This window comes from Sciurus carolinensis, chromosome 5 (genome assembly GCF_902686445.1).
Source record: "Sciurus carolinensis chromosome 5, mSciCar1.2, whole genome shotgun sequence".
NCBI lineage: Eukaryota > Metazoa > Chordata > Mammalia > Rodentia > Sciuridae > Sciurus > Sciurus carolinensis.
This window is the reverse complement of record NC_062217.1, coordinates 26,985,250-27,004,763: the sequence shown is the minus strand read 5'-3', so window position 1 is coordinate 27,004,763 and position 19,514 is coordinate 26,985,250. Positions and strand designations below refer to the sequence as shown.

The 19,514-nt window shown below is 46.0% G+C and overlaps 1 non-coding gene across 1 annotated transcript; it reads left to right on the top strand.

Annotated features, from left to right (window-relative positions):
* The first annotated feature begins 18,824 nt into the window (after positions 1-18,824).
* On the top strand, positions 18,825-18,897 carry Trnav-cac (transfer RNA valine (anticodon CAC)). The gene has a single exon. It is a non-coding gene; the product is annotated as a tRNA-Val (tRNA).
* The last annotated feature ends 617 nt before the right edge of the window (positions 18,898-19,514 follow it).

The window sequence follows — 19,514 nt, the reverse complement described above, 5'->3', positions numbered from 1 at the left end:
TTCTGGGCTCTCCTGAAAACAGAGGCTGTAACAAGGACTCAGATGCAGGCTGTTCATTTGGGAATATTACCCCGGGGAACGACTGAGACAGGCAGAAGAATGGCCCCAGGAAGGAACAATACCAGTCCAAGGATCCTTTTCAAGTTGGCAACCATTGTGAATATCTGCTCCGTGATCCCAGGGGAGCTTCTGAGGGATCTCGTAAAATGCATGTGAGACTCTGCCGCCCTGGGATCAAAATGGGGGGGGGGGCGGGTTTTTCTTATGCATTCCTGCGGTTCACAGTCAATGGTGAGCCTTCACAACCACCCCAACACGCCCCTGTCCCTGCTTCCAGATTATTCAGAGCTGGGTGCCAGGTGGTTCCCGCATGGCCCTGGGGCTGGAAACAAGAGTTGCAGAGTGCAGGCCAAAGCAGGGTGCTGCCAGGTTGCCTCTGCACAAGACCAGGAGAAGTCTCGGTGCAAGCGAGCCCCACGGCAGTGTCTAAAATAGGAGACGAAATTGAGAACACGCGAAGTGTCGCCCAGAAGCTTCTGCGACCACATTGGCTAGTTATAATAAGCGTGGAATGAGAATCTCGAATGTCACCATTCATTCATTCATCCATCCATTCAGTCACCAACTAGTGCCAGGTGGTACAAAGTGCCCGAGGAATTGAAATGAGTCCAGTTCAGTTTCAGATACTACAGGAAAGGAGATGGATGTATGGTATCGGGCAACAGGTGCTTCAACGAAGTATGCCAGAGTGAGGAAGAGCGCAGAAGAGACACACCTAACGTGTTACGGGCGCGTGCAGGCGCGCGCACACATGCACAGGTGTGTTGAAAGGTCATGTTTTCCTAGAGCTTAATCGTGAAGGACAAACAAAAGTTAGCTAGTTGAGGGAAAATGTGAATATTGACTGTATATTCAAATTAAATTTTAATATTTTTGATATGAAGTTCCCTGAGTATAATCATGGTATTGTGGCTAGGTAAGAGGATGTCCTATTTTTAGGAGGTATATGCTGAAGAACCTAAGAGGCAAGTGTCATAATGTCTCCATGGTACTCTCAAATGATTTTGGGGGGGGGGACAGCAAGTGAGCACAGATGTGGCAACATGTCAACAATTAGTGAGTATAAATTGAACATGTGTTTATTATACAATTGTCCCTCGGTAACCAGAGGGAGGGATTGGTTCCAGGACCCCTGTGGATACCAAAATCCAAGGAAGCTCATGTCCCATCCATAAAATGGTATAGTATTTGCATAGAACCCACACACATCCTACTCTGCCCTTTTTTTGTTTGATTGACTGATCGGTTTGTGGTGCTGAGGATTGAACCTAGGGCCTCACGTATGCAAGGCACGCACTCTACCACTGAGCTGCCTCCCCAGCCCATCCATCCCTTATACTTTAACTTGCTGCTAGATAATTTCAGATGTCTAATGTAGTGTAAGTGCTACGTAGATTGTTGCTATACTGTATTGCTTAGGCAAGAAGAAATGTACACGTTCAGTACAGATGTAATTTTTTCCCCATTTTCAATCCAAGGTTGGTTGAATCCACAAATGTGGAACCTGGGAATAATGGAAGACTGACTCTACTAATCTTAAATCTTCTTAAACTTTTTCATAATAATAATAACTTTAAACACTGTGTGGTATGGCGCATGCCTATAATCCCAGCAGCTTGGGAGGCTGAGGCAGGAGGATTGCAAGTTTCAGGCCAACCTCAGCAATTTAGTAAGGCCCTCAGCAACTTATTGAGATCCTGTCTCAAAATTTAAAAAATAAAAAGTTGGGGATGTAGCTCAGTCCTCAGTGGTAAAGCACCCCTGAATTCAATCCCCAGTATCAAAAACAAATAAAAAGATATATTACAGATGCCAAGCACGAGGGAGCACGTCTATAAGCCCAGCAACTCAGGAGGCTGAGGCAAGAGGATCCAAGTTTGAGGCCATTCTCAACATCCTCAGCAACTTAGACCCTCTAGCCTCTAGCTCAGTGGTAAAAGGTCCCCAGTACCAAAAAAAAAAAAAAAAAAAAAGAGTGTGCACCGTGGCTAGGGGTGGGGAGGAAGTTGAGAAGCAGCATGGGATGAGCACAGGAATACATCCAGACAAAAGGACGCTTCAGACCTCTCAAACTGCAAGGTTGGGTGTGACTGCAACAGAAAGCTCATGGGAGAGAATGTCAAAAGTGACAAGGGAAGGCTGTAAGCTGTGCTGGAGCCCTGGGGCTGCAGCCTGCAGGCACGGGTGACACTGAAGAGTTTCATGCATCCTTCATTTTCTAGATGTTCCCATTAGCAGCAGTTTAACAAGTACCACTTGGACAGGGGCAAAGCTATGGCAGCAAGAGTAACTAGCCCACAGGTTATGACAGTAGTGAAGCACACAAGCTCTGTAGGCCTAAAGGAAAACCGTGCCAAAGATCAAGTAGGGAAGACGATTTTGAAGCTACATAGGTTGGAAGAATCAGTAAGAACGTGTCAATCAATCCTACTCAGTTGGAATCCCCAGCAATGCCAATAAGTAAACAAACAAGGGCTGGGGATGTAGCTCGGTTGGTGCAGTGCTTGCCTCAAATGCACAAGGTCTTGGGTTCAATCCCCAGCACCACAAAAAAAAAAAAAAAAAGAAAGAAAGTTTAAGTAAAACAACTTATACTCTGTAAGTCCATGAGACTACATGGTTCAGTTTGCTGTGAAGAGTTGTTTTTTTTTTTTTTTTTTTTTTCCTGGTACTAGGGATTGAACCCAGGGATGTCCTACCATTGAGCTACAGTCCCAGTTCCTTTCATTTTGAGACAAGTTCTCACTAAGTTGCTTAGGGCTTCACGAAGTTGCTGAGGCTGGCCTCAAACTTTCAATCCTCCTGGCTCAGCCTCCCAAGTCTCTGGTATTACAGGTGTATTCCACCATACCTGGTGCAATTAGTCTTTTAACTGCCACCGCTCTCCCACCCACGCCACCCACAAAGGAAGACTTATAGAAAGACAAGATTAGTTATAGAACTTCTTCAGCCATGGGCTATTAAAATGAAGGGAATCGTTTATACATCAAGAGTGTATTTATCTTTTATCACCATAGCTAGTACTACTTGCAATATAGAGGCATTCAATAAAATTTTCCAAATTGTGTTTGGAAATCATGATAGTAGATGGTAAAATGTTTCCTTCAGTTGCTGATACTCAGGGGAAATGTGCTGTGTATTTTGTTAATGTTTTCTCCCCGAGGGCTGAACATTTGGTGAACATCTGTCTGCTCACACCTGTTGGACTGGTTTACAGAGCAATCTGAACTGAACACACGCCAGCAGAGTGCCACTTAAAGTACCTTCACTTTTTAAAATCTATCAGGTGTATCTAGAATCAGTTACATCTCCTACCGACTAGTTAATTACCCCACTTTGGAAAGTACAAGTATTTCTACTTCTTAGTAAATTTAATACAGGAAATGTGAATTTTAAGAACTTGCAAAGTAGGAAACATTAATAATTCATATAGCATGAATTTTCAAACTCAAAAATCCCCCACCCCCCGAGTGATTCTCAGGCTTAGGAGCAGGGCTGACGGAACAAACATGGCACCGGAGCCAAGCTTCCTACGAACTGCAACTCAGGAAAAGAAGAGGCAGCCTGCGTGTGTCATCGGAGGGTCCCTAGGCATAGGAGCGGCCCCTCTGGTGGGCGCTGAGCTGAGCAAAAGCAAGTGAGTGATAGGCGTGACAGGGAAAGGATCCCGGCATCCGGGAAACAGGGAAGACAGCGGGACCCAGCTTCAGTTCCTTGGCTCCCCAGGTGAGACCCTGGGCTCTAAACCCCCTCAGCCACAGCACTGAGCACTTTTCCACACTAGCTTCTACTCCTCTGCTTCCCCCTTGGACTTTAGCTAAACCCTGCGCAAGGTGCCCACCTGTGTGTCCCCAGCATCCAACCTGGTAAGCACAAGGTCATGGCTCTGTGGTTTCTCTATTCACAAATGAGCACATGAGCAGACACGACTTCCTAAAAGAATATGGTCGTTTCCAGTGCTCATAGTAGCACAAGTATCTACCCTTTTCTTTGTAATGAGTCCAGTTTAGTGTTTTTAAAGAAAACATGGGATTTTTAAAAAATTGTTTTTATTTTTCATAGACATAATTGTACATATTTATGGGTGCAGTGTGATTTTCCATACATGTGTACAATAGGTAATGATCAAGTCAGGTAATTGGCATATTTATCATCTTGAACATTTAGCCTTTCTTTGTGTTGGGAACATTCAAAATCCTCCCTACTAGGTATTTTGAAATAAGCAATTAATTGTTGTCAATCCTCATTTCTCTACTGTGCTATACAGAGCATTAGAAGTTATTCTTCCTATCCAACAGCATTCCTGTACCTGTTGGCTGTACTCCATCAGAATTTTAATTAATGGTACACACACACACACATACACACACACTTCAGGGTCTGTCTAATGAATATGACTATTAACTTGTAAAATAATCTAAGCTCACATGCTGTAAGAATTAACATTATTTTACTAAAGTATTGTTTTAGATGTGCCAAATAAAAGGCTTGCAACCTTGATGTGGTCATTCTTGGTTAGTCAGCTTTCCATCACTGTGACAAAATACCTGACATAATCAACTGACAAGAAGAAAGGTTTACTTTGGCTCCTGGTTCTGGGGGTTTCAGTTTGTGATTTCTTAGCCCCATTACTTTGGGTCGGGCAGCGTAGCACATCACGGTGGGAGCACATGTTGAAGAGGCCCACTCACCTCATGGCAGCCAGAGAGAGAGAAGAGATGCCAGGGTCTCAATATCCCCTTGGTGGGCATGTCCCCAGTGATCTAACTTACTCCCTCTAGGCTCTGCCTCCTAACGGTTTCACCACCTCCCAATAGTGCCACAGACTGGCAACCAAGCCTTCCACACCTGGGCCTTTTGGGGACAGTTAAGTTCCAAGCTAAATCAATACTCTTTTCCGATTCTTTTTATTTCATTGAAACTAAACTTTCATGACACCAAGAGAAAGTAGCCAAGAGGAGCTCACACTGTCTCTCTTTTTCTAAAATTTTTAAAGGTTTTTTTTTTTTTTGTACTAGGAATTGAATGCAAGGGAGCTCTCCCACTGAGATATGTCCCCCCACCTCCCTCAGTCCTATTTATTTATTTATTATTTTGGGGACGGGGTTTGAACCCAGGGGCACTTAACCACTGAGCCACATCCCCAGCCTTTTTTTTTTTTTTTTTTTTTTTGAGACAAGGTCTTGCTACGTTACTTAGGACCTCTCTAAGTTGCTGAAGCTGGCTTTGAATTTGTGATCCTCCTGCCTCAGCCTCCAGAGTCACTGAGGTTACAGGCATGCACCACCAAACCTGGCTTCTTTTTATTTTTTGAGACAGGGCCTGCTTGTCTGCCAAGGCTGGCCTTGAACTTGCAATCTTACTGCCCCAATCTTACTGTGCACACCACACCTGGCCACATACTGTCCATGTATTCACTGTTGTGGACAATTTTTTTTTCTTTCTTCTTTTTCCTTTTTTTTGCAGTCCAGGAATGAAACCCAGGACCTTGCACGTGGTAGGCTAATGCTGTACCACACTGAGCTGCACCCCAGCCCAGGCACAGTGCTAAGAAGGATCACTTCCAACCCTGCACAGCGCTCTTTGCTGCCAGTGGCCAGCACTTCCAAAACAGCATGGTTCATTTGGTCTTAGGAGCAGGCACAGGAGTCAATCTACAACCTACAGCAAAGCTCTTTGGACAGCTACTTCCTTGGAAAGATGTCGTCTTTTTGATGTGTCCCTCGGGGCAGAAACTGTAGGTCCTGATGACATCTTGTCCTAACTCATTAGAAATATTGAGAAGCAAGTCAGCCTAGTTCTGGGCAAAGAAGGATTTCTCTCATAAGAATTTTGCAAACAATATACACTCTCTTACTTTGTTACAAGGCTTTTAATTTATCTTTTGGAAATTTATCTTCTCAAATTAAAAAAAAAAAAAAAGTATTAGGGACATCAGAGAGTCCCCTGCAATGGGAACTGACTGATGTCACCATTTAAAACCCTGACACAGTAGAGCTGGAGGGTGTGACCCTGCGGCAGCGCACTTCTCCAGCTCACAGAAGACCCTAGGTTCCATCACTAGTACCTCCAAAACAATAAAAAACCTAAAATATATCTGTGTTCCTATTACAAATTCTCCTAGGAAAATCTTGTTGGATAAAATGGAACACATAATTGCACGGAGTTTCCTATTGTGAAGATTGTTTTCTTCTACATGGGTGGCTAATCCATACCTGAGTTTAAAATAAATAAATAAAAAGCTAGGGTGCTGTTTGTAAAGACCCGTGGTGACCAGGCATGGTGGCGCACGCCTGTAATCCCAGCAGCTTGAGAGGCTGAGGCAGGAGGATCCCAAGTTCAAAGCCAGTCGCAGCAACTTAGCGAGGCCCTAAGCCACTCAGTGAGACCCTGTCTCTAAATAAAATAACTCCTGTGGTTCAGGAGTTAAGTGCCCCTGGATTCAATTCCTGGTACCAAAAAAAAAAAAAAAAAAAAAAAAAGACCCCTGATGTTAGGCAGCCACTGCAACAGAGTGCCATGTGACAAGCCGCCGCAAACTCAGAGGTCACATGCGGATCTATCTGTTCCCCTACCACAGGTCTTAAGGCTGCCTGAGGGTGAGCAGTGCTGCTTCAGGTGTATGACAGATTTAATCAACTGAAAACAACCTCACCCCATATCACCGTCATTAGATTTTGCCGCCAAACGCAGCAAACTTTTACTTAAAATGTTTAGTAACTTTTTTTTGATGACATGTGAGGGCAAAGGAAGAAAACTTATAACTGGAGCAGCGACTTGCCTATAATAAGTTCTCAAATAATATTTGGAAAAAGAATAAAACAATGAACTATGGAGTCGTCAAAGGTGATGAAATTTTCGGGAAACAGTAGCATTTGAGAGCAAACCTCCCACCCAGCTAACAGCAGACCGCTTTTCACCCATCCTCTTTGGCACTGATGGTGTGAGGAACATTCTCAGGGGATCTTCAGGGTTAATATGGCAGACTGCGCACGCGCACTCTGAGCTCCCTGCCTGAAACCCACTGCAGTGGTAGCAAAGAAATGAGTATGAATACAGTTAGAAAGGTGAAAGCTGGAAGGACAGGCGGAAATTAAGAGCAGAAAACTGAACCCCACCTCCAGGAGTGCTTGTTCTGGCGCAGGGGGGTTGAGGGTCGAGTGGCAAGAAAGCAGGGCCACCGGGTGCAGTGGAGCATGCCTGTAATCCCAGCAGCTGGGGAGGCTGGGGCAGGAGGATCTAAAGTTCAAAACCAGCCTCAGCAAAAGTGAGGCAATAAGCAACTCAGTGAGACCCTGTCTCTCAGTAAAATACAAAATAGGACTGGGGATGTGGCTCAGTGGTCAAGTGCCCCTGAGTTCAATCCCTGGTACCAAAAATAAAATAAATAAATTTTAAAAAATCAGAACCTTCAGATACCACTGAGGTTGGGTTCACAGTAGGGTGAAAATTAAAGAATTAATGAAAAGATTGTATAGAGAGAAATCAAATCTCCAGATTCCTTCCTCCGGCAGCATACTTTGGAAACTACTTCTCCCAAAGCATCAAACGTTGAGGTTTAATTTCCAGCACCATTCAAAACAACTTTCTGGGAAATCGTGGGAACATTGTATATCTGCATTGTCCTCATCAGTCCCTATAATTTGAAACGTGACCAGTGTGATGGAGAGCTACATCTTTAAATTTTTGTTCAAATAGCCGCATGTGGTTAGTGGCTACCACATTGGACAGGGTGGCTCCAGGCTCAGGGATACCAGCATCTGGAGAAGAGGGTGGATTACCTTGCTGGAAAACAGGGGAAGTAGGTAGAACTCATGATCTGAATGGTGAGCTCCCTCAACCTCTTCTACTATTTGGGGCCCAGACTGGAGGATGATTTTCTGAGAAAACACGTGTCGAAGTAGAAGAAAATGTAGACATGCATACATCGATTTACCCCAGCAGAGTGGCTGGCTCTCCTCCTCATCACCCGGCGACAGCACCCCTCACACAGGGCACTCTCAGTCTGTGTTTTAAATGCTGCTGTGGTTTGAATGTGTTCCCCCGAAAGTTCATGTGTTGGAAGCTGCATCCCCAAAGTCATATGTTAAAGGTGTTTGGATTCGGGGCCTTTGGGAGGTATTAGGATTAGATGAGGTCATGAGATGGAGCCCCCACAATGGCATTAGTGGCTAGATAACAGAAGAGACCCCGGCCATGGGGTTATGATGTGGGAAGAAGGCCCTCACCAAACGCTGGAAGCTTGATATTGAACTTTCCAGCCTCCAGAACCAAGAGCTTAGTAAACCTCTGTTCTTTATAAATTACCCAGTCTGTGGTACTCAGTAATAGCAACAGAAAACGGACTAAGACAGATGGCTTGCTCCTAAATATTACTAGACAGCCAGAGATCACCATACCCTCTGGAAAGCTGTCCAGCTGAATCAATAAAAACGGAAGAAAAACAACTGAAACTAAGATCATTACATGGAGCATAAGAAAAGAAAATTTTTAAATGCTTAAAGAGAGAGGATATTACAACCAGGAGACAAAATTGGGAGGCTATTTAAAAGATCAAAAATTTTGTAAGAACCTTTTAGAGATTAAAAATAGAATCAAATAAAAAAAGTCAATAGAAGTGTTGAAAGTTAAAGTTGAAATGTTCTGCCAGAAAAAAAGATATGAGCATTAGATGATCAGTGTAAATTAATAAAATTCCAGAAAGAGAAAATAAAATTTAAAAAGCGGAAGGAGAGAGTAAGTATCACAGTAATTCCAGAAATGTTCACCACACCAAGGAAAGTAAACATTGAGATTAAAAAGGTCCATGGAAGGGCTGCAGATGTAGCTCAGTGGTAGAGCACGTGCTTAGCTTGCTAGAGGCCCTGAGCTCAATCTCCCACCAAAAGTTAACATTAAGTAAGTAAATAAATTAAAAGGCTCCCTGAGTCCCCAGCCAGAAAGTGAGGGGGGAGCCACCCGCTTTCCACAGGTCTGCATCCAACTGTGCGCCACAGGACAGGTGAAGAAATGTTTCTGACAGCCCTCTCTCTCTGTGATAGCCAAACACTATTACAGTCAAAAGTCCATCAATGTGAAAACTGAAAATATTAATTGTAGCATGTTCACATAACGGACCAAGAATGGATGGATTGCCACACAGGCGTGAATCTAACAAACTTCCTGATGAATGAAAGAGACCAGGAGCAAAAGAATACATACTATATGATTTCATTTCTATAAAAAAATCAAGCCAGAGGCAGTGACTCCTGTAATCCCAGCAACTTGGGAGGCTGAGGCAGGAGGATCACAAGTTCAAGGCCAGCCTCAGCAACTTAGCAAGGCCCTAAGCAACTTAGTGAGACCCTGTCTCAAAATTTTTTTAAAATAAATTAAAAAGTACTGTGTGACTCAGTGGTAAAGCCCCTCTGGGTTCAATCCCCAGTACCAAGAATAAAAAAAAAAAAAAGACTGGGTCAATTGATCCACGCTGTTAGAAATTACAACAGGGTTACCACTAGGGGCAGGCAGTGGCTGAAGCCGCTCTTGGCAGTATTGTTCCATGAAGTTTGCTGATTTTGTGCAACTCCATTAGGTTGCTGTTTATGATCTGTGCTCTCCTGTGTGTATGTACGTTATTCTCCAATAAAAATTTTTACATTTTTAAAAGTTCCACACCAAAACATATGATAGTGAAATTTAGAACCAGAGATGAAAGCTTTGGATGCAGCTAGATGGAGGCAGGGAGGTAAAAGCAACAAGACAGAATACCTTAACACTTCGTAAAAGTAATACTGGAGACTTAAAAGGCAAAGGAGAAATTCCTGTGACATTCTGGGGGCAGTTACATCCCATCTATCAGCTAGGTGGGAGGGTCAAAGCAAAACCAGACAGGGACATTTCATGAGCATGGGCTCCAAGAGTCTACCACCCAGGCACTCTTTCTCAGGCGATTTCTAGAAGCTATATTTCACCCAAAATAAGAAAACAGGGAAGACAGAGGATCCAGGAAGCAGAAAAGGGGGAAAGAGAATCTCCTAGTCAGGGATAAAAGAAGTCCCCAAAATCAGCGGCTCAGGGATGAATCTGTCCAGGGAGAAGCAGGAGCCGGAGATGCCTGCAAGTTCCATTGCGAGATGGCTCGCAAGTTCCATTGGATAGAATGAGGACAAAGAGTGATAGGCACACAGAAATCTTAGCAAATTAAAACCCAAAGAGAGAGAGAGAGAGAGTTACTGAAGACAGGAAAACAAAGATGTTCAAAAAAGAAAATGCTAAGAGGGTACACAATAGTGAACAATAGTTGCTTCGTCGTTAAATAAGAGGAGTATGGAATATTGATTTTATTTTTTAAAATCTGCCTATTGGGAAATTAGAAGAAGGAAGGACAGGCATTGTGTGGTAAGGAAGAAACTGGAGAAAAGGTCTGGATTTTAGTATTCTGCAATGGCAAGCCAAGACCCTGTATGCTATATTACTATGATAATTTATATTACTATGATAATTTTATCTGTGTCACTGGAGATTTAACTCAGGGACACTCTACCACTGAGCTGCACCCCGGCCCTTTTTAATTTTTATTTTTGAGACAGGATCTTGCTAAATGGCCCAGGCTGACCTCAAATTTGTGATCCTCTTGCTTCGGCCTCCAAAGTCACGGGATTCCAGGTGTGTGCCACCAGCACTTCGATAACTTTTAAAACACTGGATTTCTCTACCTTATAGAAAGTGCGTTGCTTTCTATTCGTTTGTCTTTGACAGGAGCCCTCCTAATGGTTGTGAAGTGGCATGTTGTGGTTTTGATTTGCATGTCTCTGATGATTGGTGATGTTCAGCATTTTCTCATATGCTTCTTGGCCATTCGTATCTCATTTCTGGTGAAATGTCTGTTTAAGTCCCTTCTTTCCTTCCTTCCTTCCTCCCTCCCTCCTTCCCTTCCCTTCCCTTCCCTTCCCTTCCCTTCCTCCCTCTCATTTCTCTCTCTCCCTCTCTCTCTCTCTCTCTCTCTCTCTCTCTCTCTCTCTCTCTCTTTCTTTGGTACTGAGGATTGAATCCAGAGGTTCTCTCCCATTAAGCTACATTCCCAGTTCTTGATTTTTATTTTTTGTTTTAAGATAGGGTCTCACTAAATTGCTGAGGCTAGCCTTGAACTTGGATCCTCCTGCCTCAGCCTCCTGAGTAGCTAGGATTATAGACATGAGCCCCTGCCTCTGGCCCTTGTTCATTTTTTAATCAAGTTGTTTGATATTTTGTTGCTATGTTGTTGGAGTTCTTTATATAGTCTGGATATTAACCTCTTATCAGATACATGATTTGTAAGTATTTTCTTTCATTCCACAGGTTACCTTTCCCCTCTCTTCACTGTGTCCTCTGACGCACCCGAGTTCTGAGTGTTGATGTATTCCCCTTTGTCTAATGTTTGCTTTGGTCTGTTCTTTTGGTCTATCACATCCAAGAAGTGATTGCCAAATCTAATGTCATGAAGCTTTGCCTCTGCGTCCTTGTGGGAGTTTTATTGTTCTAAATCTTATGTTCAGTCTTTAATCCATTTTGAGCTGATTTTTGTATTTGGTATAAAAGTCCAATTTCATCCTTTTGCATGTGGAGATCCAGTTTTCCCAGCATCACTTGCCAAAGAGATTGTCTCTTCTCCACTGAGTGGTCTTGGCCACATAATCAAGGGTTTATTTCTGTTCTTGCTACTCTGCTCCTTTGTTCTACATTCTGTCTTGAATCCCTTTTCCTGCGATGGCCAGGAGTTTTCCAGCTAAGGTCAGGACTCTGTGACATCGAAGTGGTCCTTCTTCAGGAAGGGGATGCTCTTTTTTCCTGGCCTCGGCCTTGACTCTGTGCTCTGAAGTTCTTCCTGGTCCAGATTCCTGGTCCCTGTTCCCATCTTACCGTACTGTGGCATTTGTTCCCAGCATGTGGCACCTCACGTCCTTTGTAGGCAGACTGAGGGAGCACATCCACCGCAGAATCCATCCCTCTGTCTGGCACGGCCAGTGGCCAGCTCGTGATGTCATTGAAGAGGCCTGACGCCTGGAAGGAGGCAGGATCCGTGTCTCACACACGGGTTCGGGAAGCGTGCTCTGGGAGATGGAAGAGGAAGAGACGCAGGTGAGGCAGAATCCAGGGTAGCGTGCCCTTCAGCTGGACTTCTAAGGGACGTTCATCTTGGGACTGATAAACCAGAAGGCAGAGAACAAAGAAGGGAGCCATGTGAGGCTGAAGGGAGAGGTAGGACTGGGGCTGGCCCCGGCTGCCAGCCTGGTTCAACCAAAGACTTGCGGACCGGCCAAGAGCCAGTAGGTAAGGCGGACCAGCTCCTGAAGAAGCTGGATAGGAGGACGGGCCCGGGACCCTTAGTGTGCTCTGCAGACGGCCCCTGGGCGCAGGGCACTCCAGGTTGCAGTGCGTTTTCAAACTGGGGATTCGTTAATGTTTCGTTTTGTTCTGTTTTGTTGTTTTATGAAGGAGAAAATTCCACCGTGCCTTACACGTGGCGAGTCTTGCTATGACAGCCCCGTTCCCACGGTACACCTGTGTGTGTATACGGGGGTCACAAGGCCTGTGTGTTTTCGGAGGATCACGTCATCAAAAGATGGAAAGACCCTGGTGTAGAGGAAGCTCTGTGGTTGCCATAGATGAAAAGTCCTCACAAAAAAGCCCTGGCCGAGCCGTGCGGAGCGGGCCACGGCACTGTGGCGTTTCCGGGCTGTGGCCACACAGCTGTCCCTGGGGCTCTGGTCCCCAGTCCTCCCTGCTCAGGACACAGCAAGGGGTACCGCCGGCGGGTCCTTGGCTGGGCCCCTCTCCCCTCTGTTGAACCCTTTCTTCTGTCCTCTGGCGGGAGCCACGTTGTCCAGCGTTGAGAGTGTGTGCTTCAGACTCCGTGGAGCTGGGTCTGCCGCCAGCCGCACACCAGCAAAGTGGCCGGCCGGCCAGTCTGAGCCTCAGTTGCCTCTTCTGCAAAAGGGTTGGGAGAGGGATTAACAGCTTTTTCAAAGGGTTGTCATGAGAACCTTTCATAAAGCTATATTCATACACATGGATGGTTGATTGCAGTTTTATGTATAAAACCCCAAATTTGGGAACAGTTTAAATACCTAATATATTTTCTTTAAATTATGTTATAGCAATAAAATGGAATACTATGCAGCTATTGGGTAGAACGAGGTAAACCTAGATCTACTGATAGGGAAAGAAACCTACTGTACTACTTAGTGGGAAACCACAAGTTGAAAACCATGGACTTATTTTAAACATAGATTTTTGGACAAACTTAAAGAAATGCTGTAGTAGCATAAAGGTTTCTACAGAAGTTATCTCTGAAAAGAAGAAATATGGAGACTTTAAATGTCTGTTTTGTAAAAGAGATTTTTTTTTTTTTTTTTTGGTGCTGGGGATTGAACCCAGGGCTTTGTGTTTGCAAGGCAAGCACTCTACCGACTGAGCTATCTCCCCAGCCCCAAAAGAGGTTTTTTGTGTGTGAATTTATTTTGATGGGGGGTGGAGTTTCTGGGGATTGAGTCCAGGGATATTCTACCACCGCCCTAGGTCCCCACCCTTTTTATTTTTTATTTTTAGAAAAGGCCTCCCTAAGTTGCTGAGACTGGCCTCGAACTTACAATCCTCCTGCCTCAGCTTCCCAAGTTGCTGGGGTTGTAGGCAGGCTTCACTGCACCTGGCTTGTATGACTTTTGTATTAAGGGGGAAATGAACTGAACACACACACATCACCTACCATAATATTGGGTGCACTTAGCCAGACCCGTGGTAGGTAGTGTTTGTCCCAAGAGACCAGTCTCAGCACGAGCGCACTGCATCTTCACATCTGGTGTTGCTGTAGCCGTGGGACCACCTCTGTCCTCAAGTCTCTGTGCAAACACATACCCTTTTGATTATTTGTTGTTCTGCTGCTATTTGTTTTGTGGTGCCGAGGCTATAATCCAGGGCCTTGTGAATGTTAGGCGAGGGTTTCACCACTGAGCCACCCACCAGCCCCTTTCTCTTTCATTCTTGATAGACTCGTATTTGAGGCCTGTTGGGGACGTGCCACCATTTGTTTTAATTTTTAAAATTATAATAGCAACATAGGTTGGAGAGTGGCCTGTTTCCATGCACAGAAATCCATCACGGTACGGCTGCCGACTCAGCCTTCCTGAGCCACACCCCACACACGCACTGAAATGAGTTCTCTACTCCTTTCAGAACTGCAGAAATCTTGTCCCTTATTCTCTGTGCACTTTTTCACTGACATCTGGCATGATACTGACTCAGCATCTGGAGGAGCCCATGCGAGCGGACCCAGTCAGCGCCCATTACCTAACGGCACCTCACATGCCTTCGGGGTTCGGTGGAGCTGGGTTTCGAAACCCTTGCTTGGCGCGGTCATGTTTGAAGCCTCTACAAAGAATCTCTAGAACTCTGGGGAAAGGCCGGGTGGGGTGGAGCCCGCCAGTAATCCCAGCGACTCCAGGCTCAGGCAGGATGACCGCAAGCTCAAGGGCAACCTCAGCATCTTAGCGAGACCCTGTCTCAACGTTAAAAATAAAAAGGGCTGGGAATATAGCTCAGAGGCAAGCACCCCTGGGTGCAACCCAGTACTGCAAAAAAGAGAGAGAGAAACCCAAGGAATATAATATGCTAGTCCTTTTGTGGAAATATGGTCTTTCCTCCCAACACACTACTCATCTTTATATTTTTAAAAGGGAAGGGCCTTGGAAGGCTGAGACAGGAGGATAGCAAGTTCAAGGCCAACCTCAGCAACTTAGCAAGACCCTGTCTCAAAAGGGGGGATATAGCTCAGTGGTAAAGTGCCCCTGGGTCCGATCCCCAGTACCAAAGAAATAAAAAGGGAAGGGCCCCAGCGGGGAATGCCTCACTTATCCCTTCTGTCGGGCACAAGTTCCCTTCATCCCAGCCCTCCACCTTCCCTAGCTAGCGATTGGCCATGAAAAAGGGTAAGTGATTCGAAATCTCCCACGTTACCGCCCTCCATCTGAGAAAAGCCATTTCATTTCACGTTTTGCTGGCCGTGGGAGCCCCGAGTCAAAAGCTGTGTGCAGCAAACGGCCTGGGAAACCGGTTGCCTAGTCAGTGGCCGCAGCACACCCAGTTCCCTGTCTGGGATCAGGTTGTTAAGGCCATGTGAGGATGAGCCGCGGTAAACGTGCCTCCAGGTTCCAACGTGGTTTAGCAGAGTACGTAAACCCGCTGCAGGGCTCTGCAAACAGTGGTTCTCGACTTCAAATAAAACCTAAAAATGATGAACACCTGGCTGGCTTTTTAAAAATGTTGACGTGTGAGGTGGTGCAGGAGAGTGTAGGTTTGGGGGCGACAGAAAGCATCCGGATGGAGGGGAGAACATAAGTTTTTCAGGTAGCTGTCTTGGACTGTGAAACCTGGCTTCCCCCCATATTTGGCTATGTGACCTTGAGAAAGTTACTTTTAAGTCTTGATAATCCCACCTTGTAGTCTGGTGAATGTTCAGTAATGACTATGAAAAAGCTCGGCACAGGGTCCTGGCTGAGTAAAGGGCAGCGTGCCTGCCATCTCCTTTCTTCTCTCTCTCTCTCTCTCTCTCTCTCTCTCTCTCTCTTTGGTGATGCCAGGAATCAACCCAGGGGTGCTTAACCACTGAGCCACACCCCCAACCCTTTTTATTTTGAGACAGGGTTTCGCTAAATTACTTAGGGCCTAAGTTACTGAGGCTGGCCTCGAACTTGCGAGCCTCCTGCCTCCGCCCCTTGAGTCGCTGGGATTACAGGCATGTGCCACCATGCCCAGCTCCCATCTCTTTTTATGACCCATGGCATCCAAGCCTTCTCCTCCATCTGTGGTTAAGGGCAACCCTGATGTCATGGGGACACTAACCCCGAGGGTGACGGCCCCTGGGAGGAGAGACGGCTAGAAGAGAGGAAGTCATGTCTCATCCACAGAAGCCAGTCGCCGGCAGCGCCTGCAGCCCGCACACATCCCGGGGAGGCAGGCCCGGGCTCGGAGCTGGGCCTCACCCGTCCTCGGGCGTTCCTCGCCCAGCCAGGCCGCCATCCCGGCCAGCCATCCCCTAGCCGAACAGGCGCTTCCGTCCCTGGTTCGCTGACGGGCAGGGAGAGGCAGTTAAGGGTTCTGTCCATCCTCCTGCCTCCAGCCCCTGCTCTCCTCTTCCTGAAGCTCATCTCAGAACCAAAGCTTCAGTCCCTGCAGACAGGAGCCCACAGACCCGAGTCCCAGGTCCCAGAGGCTGCCACGCCAGGCAGGGTCTGCTTCTCCAGAGCTGCCCCTTCCCTCCCCGGAGACTGAGCAGCCCATCCACAGCCACTGCGGCCCCTGCCCCGGAGGGCACCCTCGAGCGCCCAACAAGAACAGCTCAGGCGGCTGGTTAAAAAGACAGGCTCTGGCCCCTCCAAGGTGGAAGAGCACCAGAGACTGAGTTGAAGACCCTGAGATTAGAGGTGAGCAGCTGAAGGGAGCAGAGACCTCAGGCCGCTTGCGATCTGAAATGCAGAGAAACAGTGCCGCGTGCTTCTAGATCATTCCAACGACTGTGGAAAACATCAGGAGAAATAAAGATGCTCAAGCCCCTCCCACCCGAAGGCTCAGGGCCGCGGTGGGAGATCAGCGCAAACATCCCGGAGCCCTGGTCCCTTCCTGGTTGTCTGGGGACCAGCAACTCAGCAGGGATAGAAGAGGTAGGACCTGGGTTGGCAGCTCCCGCTCTTCCCCCAGGTTAAGGTCTGTCTGTCCTTTGTAGACACGGTCTCCCAACAGCCCAGTGAAGTCGTTTCCATTGCTCTCCCTGTTTTATAAATGTAGAACCTGAGACTGAAATAAGTGAGATGCCGATGGCGGAGTCGGTGTCCCTGGTCTCTAACCTCTCTCAGCCTTCGTTTCTCCCCCCAGCAAAATGGGAATAAAAAAACATACTATCTCGTGGAGTCAGAGAAACCACAGATAATCACACAAAGCTGGGCATGCAGGGGCTGGGGCCGCAGCTCAGCGGGAGAGCACTTGCCTAGCACGTGCGAGGCACTGGGTTCGTCCTCAGCACCACCTGAAAATAAATAAAGGCATTGTGTCCATCTACAACTAACAAAGTAATTAAAAAAAAAAAAAAACTGGTACACGATAGGTGTTTACTAGGCGTGAATTTTCTTTTCCCGTGAGAAAGGGTCCCAAGGAAATAACAAAAAGGAGCAAAAAGCCCTGTGCACGAGGACGCACCCGGGAAGCCATCTCGAATCCAGCAGTAAGACATCACATCACAGTCCTGCATCACTTAACAGCAGGGCTGCATTCTGAGCAGTGTGTTGCGGGAATGCCATACACGGTGTGCTTACATAGTGGCACACACCTGTAAACCCAGTCACTCCAGAGGCTGAGGCAGGAGGATGGCCAGTTTGAGGCCAGTCTCAGAAATTTAGTGAGGCCCTCTCTCAAAATTTAAAAAGGACTGGGAATGTAGCTCAATGGTAAAGTGCTCCCGGATTCAATCCACAGTATCATAAAAGGTAAAAACTTAATCCATCTATGGTGTTAAGAGGCGAAACCTTTGGGAAGTGATTAGGATTAAATAAGGTCATCACATACAGTGTTAATGACTGAATTTTGGTGGCTTCATAAGAAGAAGGAGACCAAACTCTCTCTCTCTCTCTATCCCTCTCTCTGTGGCCCCTGCCATGTGATAATATCATGCCCTATGCTGCCTTTGGACTCTGCCAGCAAAAAGGCCATTACCAATATTGGCCCTTGAATCCCCAGAACTGAGCCAAATAAGCCTCTTTTCTTTATAAAGTCATTCAGGCTCAGGTATTTCATTATAATAATGAAAAACAGACCAATACACCAATCGATTTATTTTGCTCTGTATCTCCAGTAAGGTTTCATGGTTCAGTGATTGGAAGGTGACTTTCCTAGTGAGGTACGAAAGCTTCATTTAGAGACCTTTGCCCTTGCTCAGCTGGGGTTGAGCAACATGCAGAGTTTCTTTGGCTAGAAAAGCATAGTGCTGTAGCATTTAACCTCCGAGGAGATTATTTCATAAAATATTGATTTTTTTTTGCACAAAAAGGAGATAGTTCATGAATAGAAAATGTAAGCATAAGCACAAATCCTTTAGTTCTCTCAGTTCATAAGCACAGAAAATAATGAGTCCAGATTACAAACAGAGGCTGCCTTCTACTATTCCCACAGGGAGTAAGGCAGAGCAGGGAAATTAGCCTTCCTCAATTTTATATCACCAGGAACCCATGTGCCGAAAGGAGACTAACAAGGATGGTATGATCTTTTCCATAGGCTGTGAAGGCAAAGCTATAGACTTGGTTGCAAATTGTAGATTTTATTTATTTTTTGCCTCTGTACCTCCCAAACTGTAAGCGAACATTTTCCCAAAATGAGACCCATCTTGCTGGGCTATTGTAGGACAGTGGCACTAGCTTGCTGTCTTATAAAAGGCAGGAGCATCCGCTAAGGTGGCATTGCAGTACGATGCCCGGGTGACATTCCTGCAGCCCAGGCCCCCACCCTCCCCAGCTCACCTCTAATCCGTCATTACCCTTGGCTTGACTCTGTGCAGGTAGGTGGCTCTCCTAGGGTTGGGACAGCCTGGTGTGGTGGAGGAGCAATGATCCCAGGAGCTAGAAGCATGATTATGTTCTAGGCCACCTTCTGTCACCAGCTGAGCTATCTTGAGCAAGGCAGCGAATGAGTCTGGATGTTTGCTTCCTTGTCTGTAGTTAAGGGAGGCTGACAAGGGTTGCGGAGAATGAATGAGATGGGCTGGGGAGATAGCTCAGTTGGTAGAGTGTTTGCCTCACAAGCACAAGGCCCTGGGTTCAATCCCCAGTACCACCAAAAATAAGTACAGTGCCAAAATGAAGTACGAGGACCTCTGTAATCAAAAAGACAGATCACACCAGCACTGGACAAGGAGATAGAAAAATTGGAACCCTCATATATTGCTTGTAGGACTGTAAAACAGGATCCCTGCCCTGGAATACAGGGTGACAGTTACTCAAATGGCTAAACAGAGTGACTCCTAGGTATGTACCCAAGAGAAATGAAAGCACATCTACACAAAAATGTGTACATGAATATTTATGTAACAGCCTTATTCATAATAGTCCCGAAGTGGAAGCAATCCAAGTGCCCAGCTGATACGCAGATCAATAAGGTATGGTATACCCATACAACTGGATATTATTCAATAATAAAAGGATATGAGTGCTCACATGTGCTATAATGTAGGAACCTTGAAAACATTATGCTGAGTGAAAGAAGCCACAAAAGCCTACCTGTCATGATTCTACTTATAAAAATATGCAGAGTAGGCAAATTCACAGAGACAGAAAAGCAGATCAGTCATTTCTGGGGGCTGAGAGTTGGGGAGAGGGGTGGGGACCAGCCACTCATACATGTAAGATTTCTCTTTAGGGTGATGACGTTGTAGTAAAACTGATTTGTCTGTCTAC